This window comes from Hyaena hyaena, unplaced genomic scaffold, assembly GCF_003009895.1.
Source record: "Hyaena hyaena isolate Hyena2069 unplaced genomic scaffold, ASM300989v1 scaffold_42, whole genome shotgun sequence".
NCBI classification, from domain to species: Eukaryota; Metazoa; Chordata; class Mammalia; order Carnivora; family Hyaenidae; genus Hyaena; species Hyaena hyaena.
Window position 1 is genome coordinate 3,310,968 of NW_024080674.1, and position 9,298 is coordinate 3,320,265.

At 47.7% G+C, this 9,298-nt stretch overlaps 1 long non-coding RNA gene across 1 annotated transcript; it reads right to left on the reverse strand.

The window, feature by feature from the left end:
* Positions 1-7,451: 7,451 nt before the first annotated feature.
* Positions 7,452-9,008, reverse strand: LOC120230397. Its single transcript, XR_005527997.1, has 3 exons — positions 8,828-9,008; positions 7,762-7,926; positions 7,452-7,567 (listed from the first exon to the last, which is right to left on the reverse strand). It is a non-coding gene; the product is annotated as an uncharacterized LOC120230397 (long non-coding RNA).
* Positions 9,009-9,298: the final 290 nt, after the last annotated feature.

A 9,298-nucleotide genomic window follows, 5' to 3' on the forward strand; every position in this document is an offset into this window, starting at 1 on the left:
ATGCACCCTTCCAAGACCTTCTAAAGGTGCTTAATTGTGTTCGCCTTGCCTTTCCCCAGCCCCTTCTCTGCCAGGCCCCTTGCTTCCCCGACTGTTTAAAGAAACCCGCCAGATCCACATGGACTAAGTGACTCTCTGAAGCCCCGGACCCACACAGAGAGCCCCAAATGCAGCTACACGAACACAGTGAGGAGGCGGGTGGAACGAAGATGGCTTTGCGGGCTCTGTTCCCACGCAGCAGTGTCATCTGGGGTGTGACTGTGCCTCATGGCTCCGTCTCCTCTCCAGCGTGGGAACCCGTCACCAGCCCCGGCTTACTGCACACCATCTCAGGGTTGCGGAAAGGGGAGTCTGTGAAGGCAATCTGCGAAGAGTCATAAAAGCATAGTGCGGTCTCAGAGGGTGGCCTGCAGGTGTGGCCGCAAAGCGACATGCCTCTGGCCCGGGGCGCCAAGCTTACACCCTGGCGTGGCTCCGGGCGAGTTGCTTGCAAGGTGAGCCGCTTTTCATTTCTGAACCATTCAGTGTACAGTTGTCCAGTCAATAATGGACTTTGAGAGCAGGCGACAGGCCAGGATGTCAACTTAGAGACTGAGTGCCGAATGTGGCCCATTTGGTGGGGTTTCACCAAAAAAAACCAAAAAACAAAAAACACTCCAATTTCAGGCTTCTCTTGGGAAAATGGAGGCTCTGGCAGCAAGGGGCTGCATTCTCTAGCGGCAGCAATTCTGCCCACGACGGGCATGCCCTCTCTCGCTGTCCATAGCTCCCTATTGTATCTCAGCCAGACCCTTACCCACTCACATTACCTGTCTTTCCCTGTTGTCATGCCGATTCAACTCTCCTGTGATCACAGCAAGATGTGCAGAAATGAATCACAGGTGCCTCATGCGCCCCATCCGCCTGGAAACCAGCCGGAAAAACACTCAGAAGTACTCGATGGTAACAGGGCGCTGTAGCAAGTGACAAGCAGCCAACAGACAAGGAGTCCACGGGTCTCCCTGCAGGAGGTGACTATTCAAGTCGACCAGTAAGGATGGACACGATGGAAAGAGGGGATCCAGGAGGAAGGAGTGACAAGGGCAAAGGCCCAAAGCAAGAAGGCGGGGTCGTGTGCAGAGAACAGTGCATGATCGATCAGCAGCCACGTGCAAAAGATGTGCAGGGCCACTGGGTTGGACCCACTGTGGAGAGCCACGAACCCTGCCCTGCATTCAGGCTCTTTGCAGAGGTAACTACAAGGGCAAGCTGCAATCTGGGGAGAAGGATCTGACCGCATGGCGAGGAATGCGTTTGGTTCCCAGTGGGAGGCAGTCAGGGAAGCAATTGCAATAAATCCAGCAACAGGTCCAGGGATCCGAACGTGTGGGGACTATGGTAACAGAGAGGTAAGCCCTCGAATCCCCAGGAAGTCTTTTCAACCCAGACAGTGTGCCAAAATCAGCCATCCGTGAAGGGGGACGCGTTCCTCGCTCTCTAAAGGCGACATTGCCTCCTAGCCCCGACTCCACAGGGAATGAGCTCTCTACACTTTAAAGCATTCTGAAATCCAATTTTCCAGCTACCCCAAGCATTGCAGAAACAAGCTGGCCTATTGGCGGGTATGATCGAGATCACACCTGCACAAGCGTGCTCAAGACAGCTCCGACTTACCCGGTTCCAGACATGAACCCTTCCATCCAACCTTCCCCAGGCCCCAGCTGGGCAGAGGGAAGACCTTTTCCTACATAGTCACTGGCATGTTTCTAGTCTGTAACCATGAAGCAGAGTCAAGGATCCCTGACTCTAAACCACTGCTCCTATTGGTTGGGAGACCAGTAATTTCCCAAGGGACCCATCCACGTTCTCTTTTTTTTTTTTTCCATTGTGGTAAAATACACCAAACGTGAAATCTACCACCTTAGCCATGTACTAAGCGTACAGTGTTAAATACAGTCACATGGTTGTGCAACCGATCTCCAGAACTCTTTTTATCTTGCAACCCTGAAGCTCTATGTCCGTTAATCCACTCCTCTCCCCAGCCCCTGGTGACCCCACCTCTACTTTCTGTCTCTATGAATTTGACTGCTCTGGGGACCTCATCTAAGTGGAATCTACAGTATTTGTCTTTGTATGACTGGCTTCTTTCACTTAGCATCATGTATTCAGGGTTTATCCATGTTGTAGCCTGTGTCATTTCCTTTTTTAAAGGCTGAATAATATTCCATTGTATGGATAACCACATTTTGTTTATCCATTCATCAGCGGTCACTTGGAATGTGATTGGTGGACATTTGGGTTGTTTCCATCTCTTCGCTATTATGAATGCTGCTGTGAATGTGGGTATACAAATACCTTCTCAAGGCTCTGCTGTCAAGTGTTTGGGGTTATGCCCAGAAATACAATCGCTGGATCACATGATAATTCTATGTGTAATTTTTTGAGGACTCATCATACTGTTTTTTCAAATTGGCTGCACCATTCTATATTCCCACAAATAGTGCACAAGGCTCCAATTTCTCCACATCTTTGCCAGCACTTGACACTTTTTGTTCTTTGATAGTAGCCATCCTAATCGATGTAAGGTGGTACCTCATTGTGATTTTGATTTGCATCTCCCTTGTGATGAGTGATGCCGAGCATCTTTTCATATGCTTGTCGGCCATTTGTAGATCTCCTTTGGAGAACATTCTTTGCTCATCTTCAAATTAGGCATTTCTTTTTTTTTTTTAATGTTTTATTTATTTCTAGGAGAGAGAGAGAGAGAGACAGCGTGAGCAGGGGAGGGTCAGAGAGAGAGGGAGTCACAGACTGAAACAGGCTCCAGGCTCTGAGCTGGCAGTCAGCACAGAGCCCGACGCGGGGCTCGAACCCACGAACCGCGAGATCATGACCTAAGCGAAAGTCGGACGCTTAACCGACTAAGCCACCCAGGCGCCCCTAAATTAGGCATTTCTTTTGTTGTTGAGTTGTATGAGCTCTTTATGTATTCTGGCTATTAACCGTTTATCAGATATATGATTTGCAAATATTTTCTCTCCTTCCACATCCTTAAGGACCATCATCCCCAAGTTATTAATATCAACCCTTAAATCATACCTATTTCCAAAGGTGCTCTTTCTGAACAGCTCCATCCTAGACGCAGCTTCCTACCTCATTCTCAGCTTTCTTTCGGGACAATTGGCAATGTGTCTATTCCCTCCAAAAGACCTTATTCCTACCTAATATGGCTTCAACTAACAACCACAAAATAACCCAAAGTCAAGAAACTTCCCGTAGGCTGAGTGATCCAGGTTCAGATTTATTTAAGGACAATTTATTATACATATATTCTTGAAGTGGTACATGTAAGTTGGGTTGGGCGGTGGTGAACTTTTAGTCAGCAATTTGAAGTGTTAGAATTTTGTGCTAACTTTTGCACAAACTGCAGTATTAAGAAACTGCAGCATTAAGAGTTTTTCAGAACAAAAAAGAAAAAACAATTTATAACTCTGGACATAAACAGTCTGGTTCAGTAACATTGATTTTTCAGAAAGTCCATAACTTGCAAAAGTTAAGTAAATGTGAATGCTGACCTCAGAGTAAATTAGTGTTGAAAGGTATTATTGGATCCCTATAGTCACTATGAAATATCTTGGGGATTATGATAAAGAGATGTTAATAAAAATTAGTAAGCGGGAGGAAAATGTTGTTAACCAGAAAGTCACACTATATTTCATACTAATGTTCCCCTAAGTATGATAAACTGCCGAGGAATAATCAGGTATCATAATCATTTTATTTATGTCTAATTCCTATGTCAAGACCCACTGCAGTATTTATGAATCATAGATGGTCTTCCAACTTTTATTTTTTTCACCAAGTATGACTGTTCTCTTCAGTGTTTTGCTAAGTGCAATATAGGTTCAACTGCAATGTGCAAGATGAGTTTAGATAACATACAAATAAGTATTTTGTTCTAATTTAGTAACATTAGAGAGTCTTATATTGTATTCATATTTTAGGGTTTATTTTATTATGCCAAGTGATTTTGAATCTCCAGTCACTGTAGTGATATTGTTTCTGTTTTTTATTTTTATTTTTTTTTTAACATTTTTTATTTATTTCTAGGAGAGAGAGAGAGAGACAGCGTGAGCAGGGGAGGGTCAGAGAGAGAGGGAGTCACAGACTGAAACAGCCTCCAGGCTCTGAGCTGGCAGTCAGCACAGAGCCCGACGCGGGGCTTGAACCCACGAACCGTGAGATCATGACCCAAGCGAAAGTCGGACGCTTAACCGACTAAGCCACCCAGGCGCCCCTATTGTTTCTGTTTAAAATAAATCTATTTCACCAAAAAAAAGTAAGTTGATTTAAATAAAAGCTTTAAGTCAATAATAATACAGGCGTTGTACTATGACATGGATGTGATAGATAGCTATGACAAATATAGAGACAGAGGCAGAAAACTAAAGTTTGAAACAGATAGCTCTTAAAGGGAATGCTGATGAGATCTAATAGACAATGTCTTGGGTATTATTTCCCTCTAATTGTATTCCTTTTAAATAGTTCCCTATCATGTCCACTATCTTAGCATGGCAGGCTTTAATGTATTTGTTGGGTAATTGAGTGAACAATCAATCAGTAGAGGAAATTTACTGTAAGAGCCACAATATCAGTCCTGATTAATTCCATTTATAGGGACAGTAACAAAGCCATCTATAATGCATTAAATATTTATTATATGCCAGGCACTTAGACAAATTTTTACATATATTTCTGATTAAATCTCCATAACAACTTTATTCAGTAAGTATTTATTCTCCCCTTCTTACACAAGAGTAAGACAGAAGTTAAGTCTCTTGCCCAAGCGTAGCAAGGGTGGTCTGAACCCTAAGGACATTTGTGGCATATTTAACAAGATGCCTGAAAATGGATGGTTCCAGACTCATTCAGTGGCTCACAGAGGCCCAGCATCTATGTGAGTCTCTTGACTTACCTCACAGTTGCAAGATGGCTGCCTCAGCCCCACACATCACATCCCCACATGAGTGCTCCAGGAAGGGAGGCTGTGGGGGTTGACGCCAGCCAACTGTCCTTTCCAGAACAGCTCACTCAAGGAATAATCTCTTATCCAGAAGCCCCTAGCACGTTTCCACTGATATTTCATTGGCCAGAACTATGTCACTTGGTAGCCCCTAGCTGCAAAGGAAGCTGGAAAAAGCATCTAGCCCTGAGGTGTGGGTATCACCAGTCACAAGCTCTTCTAAGGGTGGGGCGCCTTAGATGTTAACAAGAAAAAAGAGGGAAGTTACACTGAAAACAACATGAAGAGAAAGGAAAAGCAGTCCCCAGCCTATAAAATGGCCAGAGTCCAGAAGGCTGGGAAAACAGAGTGTTGTGAATCTCCGTAAAGGCCAGGGTTCTCAGTCTGAGCACAACTGACGTTTGGGAAAGGACAGTCCTTTGTGCGGGGGGGGGGAACATCCAGTGACTGTAGACTGTTTCGCAGCGTCCACGGCACGGCCCCCGGCCGAGGACATGTGCCCTAGGATGATGTGGCGGGAGGCCCTCCCTCAATGAAGGTCCCTGTGCCCCAAACGGGGAACAGAAACAAGGGTCCCCTCGCTGTTTTGGCAGTTGTGAGGGAGACAGAGAACCCCATTAAGTGGCTGACATTGAATTTACCACCAGCCTGAAGTGAAAGGAAATCAAGAAATGTGCTACTCCTTTTTTCTGGCATGCCCAATTTTTATGGGCTACGAGTTATACCTGCTGCAAAAAGACCCCTGACAGATCAAGGTGACACATATGCCACACTCACTGGGCCACTCGGGGGCACCACAGCGTCCCACTGGAATGACTCCGCGGCCCCCAGCCAGACTGCTTCCCTCCCTCTGACCACCCATCACAGCAGCTCTTCTCACTCAGGTGACCTGGACATGGACCAGGGACCCAAATCATGAGTCGGGGCTCCGTCAGGGTGACTGACACAAGCCTGTGTGAGCACAACTCTCGGCGGTAAATGCTACACCACAGGATTCTGTTTATGATGATGTAATTAAGGGGCACCCGACTTAGGCTCAGGTCATGATCTCTCAGTTTGTGGGTTCGAGCCCCACATCAGGTTCTGTGCTGGCAGCTCAGAGCCTGGAGCCTGCTTCAGATTCTGTGTCTCCCGCTCTCTGCCCCTCCACTGCTCACTCTCTGTCTCTCAAAAACGAGTAAACATTAAAAAAATTTATAATGATGTAATTAATTATTGTTCTGTGTGTGTTGGGTGGGAGATGGGAGGGGCATTCTTTTTGTCAACTATTTAAAAAGTGTTGGAATCTTGTGCTGGAGCTTGCAGGAAACGGTAGCATTAGGAGTCATCTAGAACAAGAAAGAGAAGACAATTTGTAACTCTGCACATAAACAGGCTGGCTCAGTAACATTGATTTTTTTTCAGGAAGTCTATACCCTGCAGAAGTTAAGGGAATGTGAATGCTGAATGCAGAGTAAATTAGTGTTGACGGGCACAATAATGATTATTATTAGTATTACCATAACTAACAATTAATGTCATTCTGATTATACTTCCTTAGGTTGAAGTGCTGGAGAGGGAACGTAGGGATCTTGCCCGTGGAGATTTTCCCGACCTCGCCCGGGGAACGCTGGGGCCCTTGGCCGGCCGGAGTCGCATGGGACCACTCTGTGCAGACCCAGGATGTTCCTTGCGGAGCCAAGTGCAGCCAAGTTCATGCGGGGGGCCGCTCAGCAAATCTCAAGATTTCCCTTGGGTCTTCAGAGATGGGAGGGGGCTGGAAAGGCATCCAGAGGGAACCCCAGGGGCAGGCGGGGAGATGCAGCCCAGTCAGGAGCACGGGGGCCCACTGTGTGGACATACAGTGCATGGACCCCGTGTTCAGGAGGGGGTTGAAGGCTGTGTTGTTTCCATCTTCCAATTCTGCATGTTTTGTTTTGTTTTGTTTTAACAAGGAGCCTGCATTCTCATTTTGCACCAGGCCCTGCAAACTACATAGCCGGTCCGGAAGGCCCCTGGCCACAGAGGGCAAAGGCCTTCGAGAGGCCAGGCCGGGATGGCTGACCTCCGGGGGAGGCCCGGCGTGCGGTCTGCACAATCAGCTACAGAGAGCAGGGCAGGGGAGCACCTTGGCTTGTCAGGCAGTTTGCCGGGGTTCATTTTCTGCCTATGCCGCTCAGGAGGCCCAAGACGCTGTCCCTCGATCTCCCTGGCTGAGCGAGAATGATAACGGCGTCAGGTCACCAGGCTTCTGTGAGGGAGATGAGCGATGGTGCGTGAAAACCCACACGGCAGCAGGCCTCTGTCGCACCAGGAGCACAGGAACTGAAAACACCTATTGGCATGACACTCCACAAACACAACTTCACAAGCAAAGCTAAAGATACAGTTATCCTCACTTTGCACGAAGCATCTGAGACACGCACGCCTGGCAGATGCAATGACTCACCCAGGTCTTCGGAGCTAAGTGAGCGGCACAGCCCGGATCTGAAGCCGGGGCTCCCAGGCTCCAAGCCAGTCATCCCTCCGGGCTCTTCTGGTCCTTTCCAACAACTCCCGTTCCTGAACGCCAAGACTTGGATCGGGCTGGTGGGGACAGAGTGGACAGGGGACTCACCAGGCGATTTGCAGCCAGGGGTGGGTCTTGGCAGGGGGCTGTGGCTGCCAGGAGTGTCCGTCCAGACCTGCATCTATGGCTTAGCCTCCCGGCCCTAACCGTCCACGGACTCGGCGTGTCCATCTGCCAACTGCTCAGACTCAAAAGCCTGCTCTACTGTTACCTTTACTGAAGGGAAATGCTTTCAGATACGACATTGCAGCGTGATGGTGTCCCAAGCGCCAGCAAGGTGCCCAGCGTGGGGCTGGGCATCGGAAAGAGGGGTAGCAGCCAGGGAAGCAAAGAAACAGGAGACGGGCAGCCCAGCCTCACAGAGCTCATCTTCTTCCTGGAAATTCGGATCTATTCAGTCATTTGCTCATTCATTCATCCGTTCAGCTGATTCACTGCAAATGTTACTGACCAATTCACAGAAAAGATATGTGAATGTCCATGAACCATACAAAAAGAGATGCTCAACCTCACTTTTAATAAGGAAAATGTAAATGAAAACCACACTGGCAACACCCTCTCCCTATCAGATTGGCTAACGTCCAAAGATTTGAAAGACGTTTATGTTTTTGACCCAGTTTGGAGGAAGCCAGCTCTCGAACATTGTAGGTGATGATGCAAAATGTTATAACCCGGGGGCGCCTGGGCAGCTTAGTCGGCTAAGCATCTGACTTCGGCTGGGGTCATGATCTCGCAGTCCATGGGTTCGAGCCTCACATCGGGCTCTGTGCTGACAGCTCAGAGTCTGGAGCCTGTTTCAGATTCTGTGTCTCCCTCTCTCTCTGACCCTCCCCCACTCGTGCTCTGTCTCTATCTCAAAAAAAAAAAAAAAAAAAAAAGATGGAAGGATAAACCACAAATAGACTTTAAAGATTATAAAGGAGTGGGGGGAGCGCCTGGGTGGCTCAGCCGGTTGTATGTCCGACTTCGGTTCAGGTCATGATCTCACGGTTCATCAGTTCGAGCCCCACATCAGGCTTGTGGCTGTCAGCACAGAGCCTGCTTTGGATCCTGTGTTCCTCTCTCTCTGCCCCTCCCCTGCTTGTGCTCTCTCTTTCTCAAAAATGAATGGCCATTTTTCTTAAAAAGGATATTACAATGGAAGGATAGAACAGAGAGGTGGTGGCAGGAATAAATGCTAGACCCAGTTTGCAGAACCGCGGGGCTTTCCCACGGGCACGGTAACAAATTTCCATGAGTGTGGAGGGGCTTAAAACAACACAAAGGTAATCTCTTACAGTTCTGGAGGCCAAAAGTCCAAACTGGGGCTCACCGGGCCCATTAAGGTGCTAACAGGGCTGCGTTCCTCCGGGAGGCTCCTGGCTGGCAGCCCCGTCTCCATCTTCAAAGCCAGCCGTGTAGCACCTGTCTCCTCTCTGAGCTCTGCCTGTAGTATCACATTTCCTCTCTGACGCTCCTGTCTCCCTCTTATAAGGATCCCTATGGTCCCATGGGACCCCGCTGTTTCATCAAGGTGATATTTGAAATTGCATTATGACTTCATGTGTTTACATGAATATTGTTTCTCTCTCCCCAAGCCCTCTCTAGAATATGGGCTCTGTGTGGGCAGGGATAGGCCTGTCTTACTCAATTTTATACTCCCAGTGCCTGGTACATAGTAGTTGATCAATAGATAGATAGATAGATAGATAGATATGTATACAAGAACTAATAATGATAATAGGTTACCCTCCAGAGTAGTATTTCCC